Genomic DNA, 17,565 nt, shown 5'->3' with positions numbered 1-17,565 from the left:
CACCCTGACACTGTATTTTTTTATTTCTGCTGCATCTTTGTCTTGGCATTTATCTAGCAGCAGGAAACCACTATCCAGTGACAGCATTCTGTTTCACTGACTCTTGTTTTTTAAGTGACTGTTATAAATGTCATGTTTTTGTTTTTTTGTGTGTTGTTTTTGTTTTTCATGAGAACTACTAGAATTCATGGACTTTTGGACCTGTACTTGCCACTTATCCATATTTTTTCAATTAGACTGCAGAGGCTAAAGCTTGAAAAGTAGGCTGGTTTTGTGACAGGAATTGAGTGTGGGTGGTTTTTTTTTTTTTTTCCTGTCCAAACTATTGGTAGGTGCAAGAAGGGGTATTGAACAAATAAGCCAGATTCATCCCAGAGCCGGTGGACTTATGGGACCTGGTCTGTGCCTCCAATATTCAAAGGCAGCCAGAGGCTTGGCTTGGCCACTGGCTCACATTAGGGCAGCTTTAAGGGCTACCCTAATGTGCGCCCTCAGTTCAATGGTCTCTAGGAGCCATTTTAGGGGTGGAGATCTAGAATCACTAGATCTCCTCCTGTCCCTTCTCCCTTGCTCTGTCCCCCATTGGAATGCTCCTTCTGCCTACCCAGGCAGAACTCTGTAGCCAGCATAGAGGTCCCCTACAAGGGGAGTATTCCCTGTGGGGGAGCGGAGACTCCTGCCTTGTTCAGCCTAGCTATGCAAAGGGACCACAAGGCATTACTGAATTGGGCCCATAGATTTTTATTTTTTTTTCCTACATGTGTATTGCAAAACAATAGTTACATGTCTGGTCAGCTTCCAAAAAAGAGAAACAACAGCCAAACCTCTACATTTTGGGTTTGTGGACTAAATCTAGACAGACTGATCTTTGTTAGTACCTCATCCACCTCTCTTTCTTTCATTGGAACAACTTCTTCTGTTTGTGAAAGAGACAAACTTACACAGAGCTGCTCTTCAGGTAATTTTCATTAGTATTTTAGTGTGGAAGTGTTTTATGTTTTTTGTTTTTAACTTACAGCAGTGACATGAAAGCTTCTAGCCCCTAGAAACAACAGGTAAAAATGTTGACAGCAGCATATCAATTGTAGAGGAGTGTGGTTTTTGTGTGAGACAGAGGGACAGATTGTGTCTGGAACTGTGTGAAAGTGCAAGGAGCATCTTTTCCTCTAACCCTCCCCTCCTCCCCAACTGATCTCCACCCAGAGGCTTTCCCAGTTGATTACATGTGCATCCACACATGCTACAACCTAGCAGGGGTTCCCTCCTCACCTATTGTGAGGGCACATTCGACAATGACTCAGGCCTCGTCGGCTGCCTTTGTGGCCCATGTCCCTATCCAGGTCATCTGCAGAGCCACTACCTAGTCCTCAGTACACACATTCATGTCACACTATGTGATTATCTCCCATGCCAGGGATGATGCTGGTTTCGGTAGGGCTGTGCTTCAGCCAGGGAATCTGTGAACTCCTACCTACCTCCATCAGAGATAGCTTGCAATCACCTACTGTGGAATACACATGAGCAAGCACTCGAAAGGACAGTTACCTGTTCCATAACTGGCGTTCTTCAAGATGTGTTGCTCATGTCTATTCCACATCCCGCCCTCCTTCCCCTCTGTTGGAGTTGGTCCAGCAAGAAGGAACTGAGGGTGGGGGGAGCACGCGGTTCCCTTATAGTGCGCTATAGAGGCACCACTCCAGGGGTCGCAGCAGCGCTCCCCCTACAGGTACTGCTAAGGTAAAAACTTCTGCCACTGGTGCACGTGGCAAGCACACACACCTACTGTGGAATAGACATGAGCAACACATCTTGAACACCAGTTACGGAACAGGTAACTGTCCTATGTTCAGATGTTACAAGGATAACAATGGGGATGGAGTTTCCAAGGGTCAGTGCACTGAGAAATCTGGCATAACCTGAAATGTACAGTTGTCCATCACTGTGTTTTTAAATGTTTTTTGAAGTAGCACTTGAAACCTCAAGAAATGCACAAAATCCTTAAAGTTAAAATAACTTTCAGGTGCTGCTGAATTCAGAACTAAAACTCTTGCTTCTTGTTATTCCTACACTATGTAGCATCATATGCTGCAGTCAGGATCATACAGTGATTAAAGAGCCTAAGACACCACACAATGGAGGTGGGTGAACAATGGAAATAAAGCCTTCACTCAGATTTGCTTGGGGGGTCTTTTTTTTTTTTTGGTTTGTTTGTTTGTTTGTTTGTTTGTTTGTAATCGGCACTCAAACATATTTTACATTGGATCAAACAAGAATAAAAAACAAACTGTCTTGTTTCCTGATGGAAACACCTGCTAGGCATGAGGTATGGTTCCTTTTATAAGTATATGGAACAAAGTATTATTCCTGTAAGGTTCAATTTCACATAAGATCAAGGCACTACAAATGCAAGAGAAATAATGAGGTGAATATGAAAAAGGCAAGTAACTATGCAGGAAGATTAATATAACTTTTTTAAATCCTTCTTTTGAGATACTGGGATTGTTATCCATCAAATAGTAGTTTTATTTCTGCCCTTGAATCATACATAACACGTAAAAAAAAAAAGTGTTTTCCTGTAGTTAAGTCAGGAATACTTCTGAGTTCTATTGCTGGCCCTGCTACTGAGATGCTGGAGAACTCCTTAAATCTCTCTGGGTGAAATCCTGGCCCCATTGAAGTCATAGCAAAACTCTCATTGTCTTCAGTGGGGCAGGATTTCACTCTGTTTACTTAGCAATATAATGGGGTTAATAGAAGAGCTGATCAGAAAAAAGACTGACAAAGTCAGAAAAGACAATCAAAATGTCTTGAGGAGATGGCTTGACTTTTATGAAGTTCTGACAGAACCCTGCCTGGTTTCCAGCCATTTCACCTGCTTATCTCCCTAGTAGTCTGTCTGCTGGACTACCTTGGAGTTGGCTCCAGGGCTTTCAGGATCTGTGGCTCCAGTCCTTTCTGTGTCAAGTATCAGGGGCTAGCCATGTTAGTCTGTATCTACAAAAACAATGAGGAGTCTGGTGGCACCTTAATGACTAACAGATTTATTTGGGCACAAGCTATTGTGGGTTTAAACAAAAAAACTTCAGATGCATGAATTTTCTGTGGAAAACTTTGAGTTGTGTTTGGGGGTTTTTTCCTTCTGAATTGGAATGAAACCAAATTTTGCAATACTAAAATCATCTGTGAAACAGTCCCATATGGTATTGCAACAGCTGGTGTAATCTAAAGGAACTCTTATTTTAAATTATGCTGGTGGCTGTTTTGGTCATGAATTGGCCCAGGGTACACAGAGAGAGAGACAGCTTTGAAACAACTTTCTCTCTGTCTTCACTGCACTGAATGTAAACACTGCATAGCTAGACTCAGGCCCGCTGCACAGTACATAGAGGCCTGGCATATTTGGGGACTATTCAGACTAATACACCGCTACCTCGATATAACGCCACCCGATATAACACAGTAAAGCAGTGCTCCAGAGGAGTGGGGCTGCACACTCCGGTGGATCAAAGCAAGTTCAATATAACACGGTTTCACCTATAACGCGGTAAGATGTTTTTGGGGAGGGCTCCCAAGGACAGCGTTATATCGAGGTAGAGGTGTACTTGAAAACCAGATTCTGAGAACGAGGGGAAGTTGTTGGTGCTCAGGTTCTAATCTAAAGCCCACTGACTCAATGGGAATCTGAGACCAAAAAGCTCCCATTGAGTTCAATGGGCTGTGCATTAGGACCATTGTGAATAGCTTTTTATACTTTTTATCTCAAATCCCATCATCTCTGTGTAACACTGACAGACCCCAGTTGTCAGCAGATGGGATCAAAACTGGGACCGCTGAAGCTTAATGCATGAGCCTCTACTGCATCAGCAAAAAGCCATGTGGCTCTTCGATAAGGCCATTGCAGACTCATGAATCTCTAAGTGGTCTTGGTGCCACTAGAAAGGACAGAGGGTTACATGTGCTTTGGTTCAAAGACCTACTTCAGATCATTGTTTTGTGGAGAGATCTGGAAAAGAATACATTAACAGAGTGGATGTGGCATTGAGATCTTTAGGACCAGTCAACAGCATGAGGCTGTTATGTATGTATACTTGTTGTTGCATTAGAAATGAAATCCTGTTTTCACTTTCAAAGCAGGCAGTATTATAACATCATTTTATGCCACATAGCTGAGCAACAGTGAATGTATTTAAATCAGTTAATCTCTTTTTCCTGTTTGCTAAACTGAGTATTTTAAAATTTTCTTCAATTCCTTCATTATCTGAAGTTGTATTCTAAATTTATTCAGTTTTATTGAGAATTACCATTAGCCTGTTTGCTTTCTGTTTCATGTATGAGATGATGTACAGGCAAAATCTGTGTAGTACACTGATAGAAATGATAGCTAGATTTGGCTAGTAGTCCTTTATTAACATTTGATACTTTGCAGTTTCCTTTTTCTTGTAATTACTGTATCTAACATTAAATGTATGGTACTTTCTCACTTAATGGGTGATGGCTCAAACATCAAAAACGTGATCGTTAGGATTTTTTTTAGAGATAAATTCTGAATTCTATTTGTTTAGTCAAAATAGAACGGATGAAGAATTTCAGATTCTACAATCAATGGCCTTCACAAGAAGATTGGCTTGGAGTTTGGCACAAACCATGCCACTGTCTCTCAGTGCATGGATCACTTGTCAGACTGGAATGCTACCAAATTTCAGGGGTGATTTGATCTGAGGATTTAGTATCTTGACTAGAAGAATGCTGTCTTGAGACTGGCTACTCCAGCCACTATGTTGCTCTAGGTTGTGTCTGACATGCTGTCAGTCTAAGTGAAGAAGCAATGCTCTTTTCTGCATGCTATTCTGAGTTAAATGTCCTGTTCTTCTGGACAAAGTCAGGCTGACTGTTCTGAATTCAGCTGCTCCCTTTCACAAATATAGTCAGGGCCGGCTCCAGACCCCAACGCGCCAAGCGTGCGCTTGGGGCAGTGTCCCGCAGGAGGGCGGCAGGCGGCTCCGGTGGACCTCCTGCAGGCATGCCTGCGGAGGGTCCCTTGGTCCCGCGGCTTCGGTGGTTTTTGAATGTTATGATTCCTGATGTCAGATTTGTGTCCATTTATTCTTTTGCATAGAGACTGCCATGTACAGTGGGAGAACACTTCAACCTCTCTAACCACTCAGTGACAGACTTGAAGGTGGCAATTTTGCAACAAAAAAACTTCAAAAACAGACTTCAAAGAGAGACTGCTGAACTTGAATTAATATGCAAATTAGACACAATTAACTCAGGCCTAAACAGAGACTGGGAATGGTTGGGTCACTACACTAATTGAATCTATTTCCCTATGTTAAGTTCTCCTTACACCTTCTATGGGTCATCTTAATTATCACTTCAAAAGGTTTTTTTTCTCCTGCTGATGATAGCTCATCTCAATTGATTAGACTCTTCCTGTTGGTATGCATACTTCCACCTTTTCATGTTCTCTGTACATATAAATATCTCCTGTCTGTGTGTTCTATTCTATGCATCCGAAGAAGTGAGCTGTAGCTCACGAAAGCTCATGCTGAAATAAATTTGTTAGTCTCTAAGGTGCCACAAGTACTCCTGTTCATATTTCAGGAGAACCCCAACCTCACTACAGTATCAAAGGTGTGTGTGTGTGTGCCACTATTTAGCCCCTTTAATATCATTTTGGAAAACCTCTGGAGATTCAGGCTGCAAGCTGCTAAACTGAATCATCTGACTGTTCAAAGTCTAATATGTGTATATAAAACTATAGCTACTTTACTTTTACAAAACTTTTCCCAGATGACTTGTGTGAAGATGTCACATCAAGATGCTTCAATCATGTCCTGCTATGTTGCAGGTGGTGTGAAGTATGTACCTTGTCCTGGCACACAATCCAGAAATATTGTTTAAAGGTGGCTTTCTGAAAACTAGGTCAGAGAAAGTTGAATGAATATTTATTTTTAATCCATTATTTTTAAAGAGTCTAATTGGATTGGATGTTAGAGTGTGATGTGAAAATACATCTCTCTATCCTAGTGTCTGTAGAATTACTTTTGCATTGTGACTTAAACTGCCTGTCACAGAATCAGGGCAACAATCTCAGTTCAGTCTGGTATTTTTAACTTTTCATTGTAAATTTTATACAATACACATCTGCATTATGCTTTCCTTTTTGTTTTCAATAGCCTTTCTAGATCTATGCAAGGGTGGCACCTACATGATCATACCCCTACCACAGTGTACTCATTTGGTATATTTGTTTTATTTTGAAATCAGTGATTGGATTTTCCCACTTCCTGATTTTTAAAGCTATTGAGGCATTGCTGTGCTAAGCATTGCAATGCCTACCTGATTTAGCAGCCTAAATTTCATTTTCAAAAGGGATATAGGCACTTAAGTCTAAATCCCATCAACTGTCAATGCGATTTTTGGCCCCCGAGTGTCTCTTTTCAAAAGGGGAGTTAGGGATTGCAATGCTGAGCCCAGCACCACCTATATATCTTTTGAAAACTGGATTTAATTCCAGATTTTTAGGAGAGATTTAGGCACCTATCAAAAGGTAAAACTTTCAAATTCCCTTAAGTGAATTAGAAGTGAAGGCCTGGTCTATACTACAGTTAGGTTGATACACAGCAGATTCTGTCAACCTAACTAGAATCATCTACACTAAAATGTTGTTCCTATTGATGTAATGTGCCCACTACACCAACTTAACTCCACCTCCAAGAGAGTCTCAGCATTTAGATTGAAGTAGCTAGGCTGATACAGTATCACTATACATGCTGCATTACTTTCATCAACTTTAGTGGCCTCCAGGAAGTGTTCCCCAATGACTCATTATGACTGCTCTGGTCACTATTTTGAACTTTGCTGCCCAATGGCCAGGTCCACACTCCTCCCTTTTCAAGCCCCACACATTTTTGAAATTCCATTTTCTGTTTGGTTAGCACTCCATGCCAAGCAAACGACTGCCCTGCTGACCATGCTGGCTTCATGCTGCAAACTGACTCACACTACCTTCTGTGTACTCCAGGTAGATCTCCAGGGGTGGGGGAGAGGGAAGAGAGAGGCTATGCAGGCACTGCTCCAATACAACCATAGAAATGTAGATAGCTACAAGCAGATCGCTTGGGGCATGGGGGAGAAGGGCTATAGAGACCTACAGCAGTGCCACATGAAAGCCAAAGAGCTGCAGCATGCATATCATAAGGCCAGGGAGGCTAACAGTTGCTCTGGTGCAGAGCCACAGATATGCCACTTTTATAAAGAGCAGCATGCCACCCTCGGCAGAGACCCCCACCCCCAACTCAAGAACCCCATGGATACTTTGGAGTCACAGATCCCTATGGTGAACAGTGAGAAGGTGTTGGATGAGGAGGAAGAGTATGGGGGACAGGTGACTGGGAACTCAGTGGTGCAGTGAGCCAGGAGCTGTCTGATTCCAGAGCAGTCGAGCCAGTCCCTACAGGGCAGTATGGGCAAGCCTGATGCAGGGGAAGGAATCTCGGGTACGTATGCAGTTTGCTCTGATATTGCATGGACACATCTAAAAAAGAATATTGATTTTACTACCTCTTCCTGATTGTTCATTTAGAGGCAGAGTTGCTCTCTGCTTCTCATTCCCCTGTTCTGTTTGTTAGGCTGCACCAGGCTGTCCCAGGAATCCTCCATAGAGATCTCAAGAAAAGTTTCCTGGCAGTAGTCTGCAATCCTCTGCCAAAGATTTCTGGGAAAAGCAGCCTTATTTCTTCCACTGCAGTAGGATGCTTTCCCACACCACTCAGCAATTATTTTAGCAGGCAACATTGCAGCACACAGGCTAGCAGCATACTGCCCCAGGCTGCAGCTGGGCGCATGCAGGAGCTGTTACCTTTCAGCCTCTGTTGCCCTTTCAGCCTTTGTTCACCATGGCTGGGACTGCTGCCATGCTCTACATTCTCACTTCTTCTTGGGATTCATAGTGCTTGTAGCTTGTGTCAATCTAGAGGAGTGAGTTCAGTATACCAAGTTTCCATTTATCATGTGAATACACTCTCAATAGTATCTCTGTGCTTTTTATCATTGAAGCTGGAAATATGGCCTTAAGGGATAGTGTAGAGGAGAAAAGCACAGGAAAAGGAGAGACATTCAGCAGGCTCTGCTTAGTGCTTCTCAAGCAGCAACCAGACATACTAGAAAGTCTTGTTGACCTTCAGGTTCAACAGACCCATGTTCACCTCCCTCTGCAGCCCATGGAGAACTGCATTCTGGGACCTCCCTACAACTCCCCCCCCACATTCCACATGGTGTCCAGGGCCAATGCATTACACCTACCACTCCACCCTGAGGGAAAGTACAAACAATCACAGCCACACATAGAATGAGACACCTGCTTGGTGTATATTTTTTGTGAAAAGAAAACAACTTTTCTCCTTCAAAGGTTCTCTTCCCTTTATTCATAAAATTTCATTCAGTTAGTTATAAATGTCTGTTTGGAATAAGTCTATTCATGGAAACTTAATTTATCTTTATTAGTTCACAACATATGCTGGCTAGCTCTGACATCAGTTCAATCCTATTGCTGCAGAACAATCCACTATGTTTTGCACACTGCCCAGAGTCTCAATCCTTCATAGCAGAGTGCAATTAGTGGCCCTCACAGCAACCCCCATGGTGTTTTTCATGACTCCAAACTGATTCCAGACTAGTCAGTAGCAATCTGGCATTGAAAGCTTCCATGTAGTGAGCACCACTCGCTTCTCCAATGTCAGTGCAGCTTTTGTTTTGGTGTCACTGCACCAGAGGCCTGGAGCAAGCTCCATTCTTACGCTTCCAGGAATGTGCCTTGTGCATCCAAAAGTTCTTCAGCCAATGCTCATATGTACATAATGATGCAATCTCACCAGTCACTGCTTATTTCTTGGACCCAGAACCAGCACTCCATCATCTGCAACTGCTCTGTGAATGCCAACAACTGGGAACTCAGTGGTGCAGTTTCTTTTTTTCTACATAGTCCAACAAGACAGCCTCCAAGGATTCATCTTGTTCTACCCGTGTGGTGACAAGACAGCAAGTGTGAAAAATCAGGATGGGGGTTGGGGGTAACAGGAGCCTATATAAGAAAGACCAAAAAATTGGGACTGTCCCTATAAAATCAGGACATCTGGTCACCCTATCTGCCTGGCTCCTCTGGCAGCTCTGCAAATACTGCAGGATGAGGTATATTGTGCTTGAAATGCTCATCACAATAGCGCAGATCTGTCCAGAATCCATGCTTCTCACAAAGATGGCGGATGCACTGATGTGTGGGGCTTTTGAAAAGAGGTGCAATGCAGATACAATTATAGGATGTAGACAACTGCATCCTGGGATATTGAAACCATATTCCCAGTTACCCCTGCACCATTATTTTGCCCGCAGGAGGCATTGCAAACCCTTCAAAAACACCCTGTGCAAGATGGTTGAGAGTTGCACAGTGGGATAGCTACCCACAATGCTCTCTGCATGATGCAAGCACTGCTAGTGAGGGCGTGGACCACCAAGAATGTAGTATGGACATACAAAAGCAATTTAATTACTGTGCCTGATGTATGTCAACATAGGGCAAGTCTACACTACAAAATTAAGTCATCCTAAGTCCTATATGCCTAAATCACCTTTTAAAATGGGACTTAGGCTCTTAATTCATTTGGGGCTTTTGGAAAATTTTACCCTGGTCTATTCTGAGCCATGTACTTCTTTCCAGTGTTGTTAAAGAGCCATATTTTTAAAGGTATTTAGGCACCTAAAGATGCATATGGCTCCTACGGTGATTTTTCAAAAGCAGCTAGGTACCTAACTTCTGCTGATTTTTGGTGAGAGTTAGGCACATAGGTGCTTCTTAAAATCCCACTAGGCACCTGCTTGCATCCTAAAGTACCTGAATACCTATCAAAATCTGTCCCAAAGCACTTGTATCCATTCGATGGATACGTTAACACATCAGTAATCCCTAGAATGCACAATTGTGATGTTTTAGGACAAACATCCTGATGCCTTTTATTGTGTGTTTACTTCTAACCAATAGTTGCTGTAAATTGACATCACCATAGTGCAGGGGGAGGAAGTTCCTTGTAATTTATATTTATTGCAAATTCTATATTTTTCCTTTTGCATGTTTTGTCATACTCCTGGAGAAATAAAAGGTTCTAAGCATTACACAGATCTGGGGTTGTATTAGTAATGCCTTCTACTTCTTCTGACAAATGAATTAGTACATTTCAAAGATGCAAAAATGACAGCCTGGGGGACCAAATTTCTATTTGGACAAAGAAGAGGTCCAGAGAGAGATAACAAGTTTCCTCACCGCATCAAGCTACTTTTCTGGGACATGGAAAGAGTAACACACTAGCTTAGGGTGACCAGACAGAAAATGTGAAAAATTGGGACGGGGTGAGGGTAATAGGAGCCTATATAAGACCCAAAAATCTGGACTGTCCCTACAAAATCAGGACATCTGGTCACCCTACAGTGGGTTCCATAGAGGACAGCCAGGGCAGTTTTTGCAGAACTGAGTTTGAGATGATCACAGGACTCAGTAGGCCTCGGCTAAACCTGGCATACTTTGCTACTAGACTGCTCTGCTAAAATGTTGCAAATCTGCCCCCACCCTTGCCTCAACAGACAACATTGTCTCTCTAAGGCCTGGTCCACACTGGGGGGCAGTGTCGAGGTAAGATACGCAACTTTAGCTACGGGAATACCGTAGCTGAAGTCGAAGTATCTTATCCCGACTTACCTCCCGTCCTCACCGCTCGGGATCGACGTCCGCGGCTCCCCCGTCGACTCCGCTACCGCCACTCACTCTGGTGGAGTTCCGGAGTCGACGGGAGTGCGTTCGGGGATCGATATATCGCGTCTAGATGAGATGCGATATATCGATCCCCGCAAAATCGATCGCTACCCGCCGATTCGGTGGGTAGTCTGGACGTACCCTAACTGCAGTCTATTTACATTGTCCTGGCCCTGACAAGGGACCACAAAGGAGAGGAAACAATTCCCACAGAATCCCCCTTTAAGCATTTGAGAGGTATATACCACCTAATGTAGGCCCAATACAGGTAGTGGGGATGGTGGAAAAAAATTGTCCTGGAAGGCATGGAACATGGTTAGAGTACACTGTACTGGGACAACGCAGTGCCAGTAAATGGCACATAGCAGGGATATAAAAGCTTTCACAGTTTAGGGCAGCAGTGAGGGCCAGAGCCAGAAACAAATTGGTACAAAGATGGCTTAAATCCACCTTTGTCTTTCACTGCAATGCTGTGTTCTGCACAGAACCAGAGGATCCGAGAATCTGACTCTAGGAGGTAAACAAGAAAAGATGAATAGACATATAAAAATATCCAGAACTCAGGGGAATCTTGCATGCTTTTGGTTAGTGAGGGTTGTAAATTATTTATAATATAATGCTTGCTGTCAGTGTGATGGGACCTGGCGGGCTGTCCCATATGAAATGCATTTGCTGTATAACTGGTAGTGAATTACTTTTTGGGCCTGTAAAATATTCTCACACAGTAACTGGATCAAAAAACAAAGAACTGCTAAACCAATTCCCTACAGCATATCTAAAAACTCTTCCAATGAACAGATGCCTGCTCCCTCAGATAGTACATATATGCCTTTTAGAAACTACGAAGGTGTTAAACAGCACTTAAAATACACCTTCTGTGGAGTTACTAAACCCATATAGACAATCAAAAGAATTCTTTGAAGCAAGTAAATAAACTCTGACTCAAATTTTGACTGGGAACTAATTCCTACAGGTTGGAGATAATGTAGACAAAGATCCCTATCACAAAAAAATCATTATCACATAAATATTACAGGTTTCAGAGTAGCAGCCGTGTTAGTCTGTATCCGCAAAAAGAACAAGAGTATTTGTAGCACCTTAGAGACTAACAAATTTGAACATAAGCTTTCGTGGGTTACAGCCCCACTTCATCAGATGCATGTAGTGGAAAATACAGTAGGAAGATATATACAGAGAATATGAAACAATGGGTGTTACCATACACACTATAAGGAGAGTGATCAGTTAAGGTGAGCTATTATCAGCAGGAGAGAGAGAGGCTCATTTCCAGCAATTGACAAGGAGATGTAAGGAACTGAGGGGAGGGGAATAAGCATGAGGAAATAGTTTTACTTTGTGTAATGAACCATCCACTCCCAGTCTTTATTCAAGCCTAGTTTGATGGTGTCCAATCTGCAAATTAATTCCAATTCAGAAGTCTCTTGTTGGAGTCTGTTTTTGAAGGGTTTTTTTGTTGTAATATTGCGGCTTTTAGGTCTGTAATTGAGTGGCCAGGGAGATTGAAGTGTTCTCCAACTGCTTTTTGAATGTTATAATTCTTGACGTCTGATTTGTGTCCATTTATTCTTTTACATAGAGACTGTCCGGTTTGGCCAATGTACATGGCAGAGGGGCATTGCTGGCACATGATGGCATATATCACATTGGTAGATGTGCAGGTGAACGAGCCCCTGATGGTGTGGCTGATGTGATTACATATTACAGTAATAGTTAATTTTTCAGTGGAGACACCTAAATTGAATGTACATGTGCAAAAGGCCATATCTGTGCATGTGAAATGGATAACTACAATCATCAGGGCCTCTTTTCATGTATACATTTTGTAGGCTCATTTTAGGAGATGCTTTTGAAAATCTGGGCCTAGTTGACCTCCTAGTTGGTATGTCATCAGAAAGGCCAAGGATTTTATGGACTCAATTACCTTTTTCCTTATGAAGTTAGTTGTTGTTCTTGGTCAAGGCTTACAGCACATTGGTAGGGTGGTGTGGGGGAAAATTACACTTTCCCTGTCTATGGGATATGAGACACCCTTTGCTACTTTTAATTAAAATAAATTAATTTAACAACACCCTGGCCTCAAAAAATATTCACGGCAAGGGTCTGTTCATAAATAATGTAACACATTTTTTGGTGATTTTTCAAGACCCTCCCCATCCCTTTTGTAACACTTTGTAAGACTGAAACAAACATGCAAAATTAAGGACACTCCCCCCCTCCGCCCCCCATGACTTAGGCAATTTATGGACAGCCTCTAGATGTCCGAGTCTGAGATTGCTCACAATATTTCTCAAACTTGGACCATGAAAAATATAATTCTTGCCTCAACTGCAAGATGTTGCATGACATAGATGGAAAACAGAATTATTCTTTCTTAGCTCCTTCCGTGTAGGAAACAAAATCTCAGCCTTTCCTGCATCTGTACCTTCAGGGGCTCCGACCAAACTGCAATTCCTTCTCTGTGTTCATTTTATGGATCATTGAACCAATTTATGCTGTACAATTCTTGATGTTTTCACTTATAAGTGCATCTAGCCCATCAATTCTAATCTCCAGGGATCAGATCTGTTATGTTGGTGTAAATCATTGACATTGGTCTAACTGAAATCAGTATCTGCCTCAATATCTTTAATGTTCGTCTCTGTCTTCTGTGGAGTTTAAACAAAACCCTTAATCTAAGGAAATTATTTTAGACTGGATTACATCCCACTGTTTGTTGGAAGATTCTGAACTCCGGATGATGGGAATGTGAAATATGAAAAGGTCAACCTTTGAGATTCCAGTATCTTGAAAATGTAGTTCCTGATCTTTGGGGTATTATGAAAAATGTTCCTCTTCTGAATAACTATTCAGTTTACAGTAATAAATGTAAACCCCTTATTTGAGCTAAAGGTTGCCAGCAAAAATCTTCTCCTAAAAATAAACAAAACCAAGCCTCGCTTCATCTGCCATCTTGGCTGGTCTGTGTGACCTTTTCTGTCCACTTCCAACTGAATTTATTGGCAGCATTAACTGCATATATCATAAGAGCATCCGTTACATTTCTGGTATTTCGTTAATTATATTTTTTTAAATTATTCTTTTATGCAGTTAGTGTGGGCTGTGTCATGTGCTGAAAAAGAGGTTTCCCTGTGTCAATATTTTTATATTCAGATGGTCAATTTGAATAAATGTTCTATTTGTGATTGGAATGCTCCTTTTGAGTCAGGATGGCAACTCACACTAACTCATATTTGGTGAATGATGACTTGCTGGGGTCCTAACTCTTAAGCAATTCTAGAGCTCAAAGAAATCAGTTTAGCCAGTAACTCTCATAGTGCTTTCTGAACAATTTATTTGAATAATTTAGTTTCTTTTTTAGCTCAGAGAGCATCCGGAAATAGATTGTGATTTCCTCAATTTCACTGGTTCTTCCAATTTATTCTAAAACATTCTTTGAGTTTTTGTTTTTATGCTGTGGATTGATCATGAACCATTTGCTGAAAAGATTCTATAACTCTCATTCAGGATAAATGTAAAGAAGGCATTGTAGTCAGGTGGCTTCCACCACAAACCCAGACCAATGGCTCCAGCCAAATCAAAGTAACTTCCAAGGCTGCACAAGAATTTGAACTATGTGGACGGGTCTCAGCTGGGTGTTTGGATAAGGGTGTATGTGTGAGAGTGAGAGGCAGGACAGGGAGATGGAAGCAGATAAAAAGTCAAGTAGAAACACCTTGGAAGCATGATGTATGGCCCTGGGAGAAGCCTAGAAATACACTTTGGGTTGAGTGCCAGCTGAGAGAGGCTTGTACCTGGGAGCAAGGACACTGGCCCCACTGTTCGTTTGATTCTGCTCCTGTTCAGAGAAACAGAACATTGTACATTCTTTTTAAATAAATAAAATCAAAGAAATACTGTACTCTCACCAGTAAGTGGAACAACTTACTGTCAGTTTCAAGGGTAACTTCCCATGTATTTCCCTCCCCATGGTCCCTTGAGGGCACCCACTTAAAGGTTTCTGGCTCCCAATGGTCACCTCTCCTGGGTGGAGACCCACATCTCACTCCACTCTAACCAGGGATTTTAAGGTTGCACCGCTCTCTGATCTACATTGTGATATCCCTAGCAGGCCACTCTGCCTAAAAATTCTCTACCTGTGCTTTGCTTTTCTTTCTCTCTGAGGGCTATGACCAGTGTATTGCTACAGTTACCACACAGCTCCTTCTAAGCAAGCACATTTATTCTTAAGGTAAATGCATTATTGTTTTATATGCTTTCTCTATAAAAGAACCAACACGGGCACTAGCAATGCACTTGCCAGGAATCACCCTTAACTCCGACATCAAGCTCTGGAAGGTGTCAGTCTTTCAAACCCCAATAGTGCTCTGGTCCTTAGATTAGGAAACAGAACACAGGCTGTGAGCCAGTTTAAGCTCGGGCTGTTTATCCAAAAGTTCTTTCTGTGCCTGTGTGATCTTTGGAGAATTTAGTTTGAACCAGAATATTCAAGCCTCCCCACTTGTCTCTAGCGGTGTTATAACTTCTCTGATTTGCCTTAGTCATCCCCTATTGTTTTCATTTTCTGGAAGAGCTGTGGTAACTCTTCCCATGTGAAGTGCATACGGTCCTTGGCCCACAATAATGCATAAACCATTTATGTACACAATATATTCTCCCAAAGATATTTCAGGAAGTTGCCCTGTCACACCTACAAGATTCCAAATTTTTGGCTAGCTGCTTAGCTCCAAATGGGTCACAATACTAAATATGCATATATAGATGTATTTTAAAACTTTAAGTGAACAGACACAGTTTTTCAAGGTAATTTACACAGAATTCACAGTTCACAAGATTTGTCCAGAAAAATGGTACACAATAAAGAACAATTATTAGATTGAGCACTAAAGAGTTGCAATACTATATCATGATTATCTCAAGGCAGAATTATAGAACAGCAATATGCAAGTAAACTGTAACAGGAGAAATCAGACAAGTTTGGTGGTGAACCAAAGGCTGAATTACCACTACCACTGGAGTATCAGAGGGGTAGCTGTGTTAGGGCTTGTCTACACTACAGGACTATTTTTTGTGGATTCGACATTTGTGTATCCATACTAAATACACAAATTCGAACTCACATTCACGGGAATGCATGCTGGGGAAAAATGTGTCTCTCTTCCTTGTCATCGCTGCACCGTTATCGTCCACCTCTTCCACAGTCAGATGCTGAGGGCAGTGGAGATCATGGTGGCAATGGGTCAAGTTCATGGTGTGGATTCTGGGCCGAAACAAGCACAGACTGGTGGGACCGCATAGTGCTGCAGGTCTGGGATGACACAGAGTGGCTGCGAAACTTCAGGATGCGTGACACTTTCCTTGAACTGTGTGACTTGCTGTCCCCTGCCCTGAAGCGCCAGGACACAAGGATGCGAGCAGCCCTGACTGTGCAGAAGCAGTGGCCATAGCCCTCTGGAAACTTGCCACGCCAGACAGCTACCGGTCATACGGCGAACCACTTTGGCGGGATTGCTGTCATTCAAGTAGCCCACGCAATCGTTGAGCAACTGCTCTCAAAGGTAGTGACTGTCGGAAATGTCCAGGCCATCATAGATGGCGGCTATAGATGGGACTCACATCCCTATCCTGGCACCAGCCCACCAGGCCAGCGAGTACATTAACCGAAAGGGCTACTTTTCAATGGTGCTGCAAGCTGTGGTGGACCATAGGGGACGTTTACCAACATCAGTGTTCAGGAACTCTGGTCTGTTTAGACGCCTCCAGGGCAGCACTTCTTTCCCCACAAAATAACGGTTTGGGATGTGCAGATGCCTACAGTGATCCTCGGGACCCGGCCTACCCGCTAATGCCCTGGCTCATGAAGCCCTATACAGGCGCCTTGGACACTGAAAAGGAACTCTTCAACTACCGGCTGAGCAAGTGCAGAATGGTGGTGGAGTGTGCGACATCAGCGAAAAGAATATCCCGTAGTTTATTTGCTTGCTGTGTGCTCCACAATCTCTGTGAGAGCAAGAGGTTGAGGCAAATCGCCTGGCTGCTGTTACGATCAGCCAGACACCCGTGCTGAGAGAATATCCCAGCGCAGGGTAACCTGTGACTGTCCACTTGATTTTAAGAGAGCCTGATCATAAACCAAGTTTTCCCACTTCCCAAGGACGTTTTAAAACTAAGGACATGTTTTAGTAATTAATAATAAATCTTTCGTTGACTTTTCATTTCTGTTTATTCGTTGAAACATGGAAGCATTCTGTGCTGGTTAAGGTGTGCACTGATGGGTGGGTTTGCAGGAAGGTGAGTATCTGCCCCTGGATGAGGTCTATTTTTGGGGCTCGGGCACCGGGAGGATCGTGACTACGGTCCAAATGCATGTGAAGGGAAGCCTGCCTTTACATTCGGGATGTCAGGCACCAGGACCCTGCACAAGCATACACCTCAAGGAAAGACCCGGGCAGCATACACCACACAGACTGTCCCTGGTGCCTAGTGACTGCAGTCTGTGTGTGCCCTGCAGTTGACCCTGCAGCCACGTCTGTAGCATGGCACTGTGGGCTCTGCAGTGACATCCACAGAACAACAGAAAGTCTTCTGACACCAGTTTAATAATGTAATACACAGTGGGGTTTGAACTTGGAGTTGGGACTGGTTGATGCTGTTGTCACTTTGGGTGAGGGGACAGGACTGCAGATGCACTGCATCCTCCTGACTGCGGTCTTGCAGAACATCTCTCATTAGACCAAGCAGCG

Source organism: Mauremys reevesii, linkage group 6, assembly GCF_016161935.1.
Source record: "Mauremys reevesii isolate NIE-2019 linkage group 6, ASM1616193v1, whole genome shotgun sequence".
NCBI classification, from domain to species: Eukaryota; Metazoa; Chordata; order Testudines; family Geoemydidae; genus Mauremys; species Mauremys reevesii.
The sequence above is the reverse complement of the archived record's forward strand: the minus strand, read 5'-3'. Positions refer to the sequence as shown.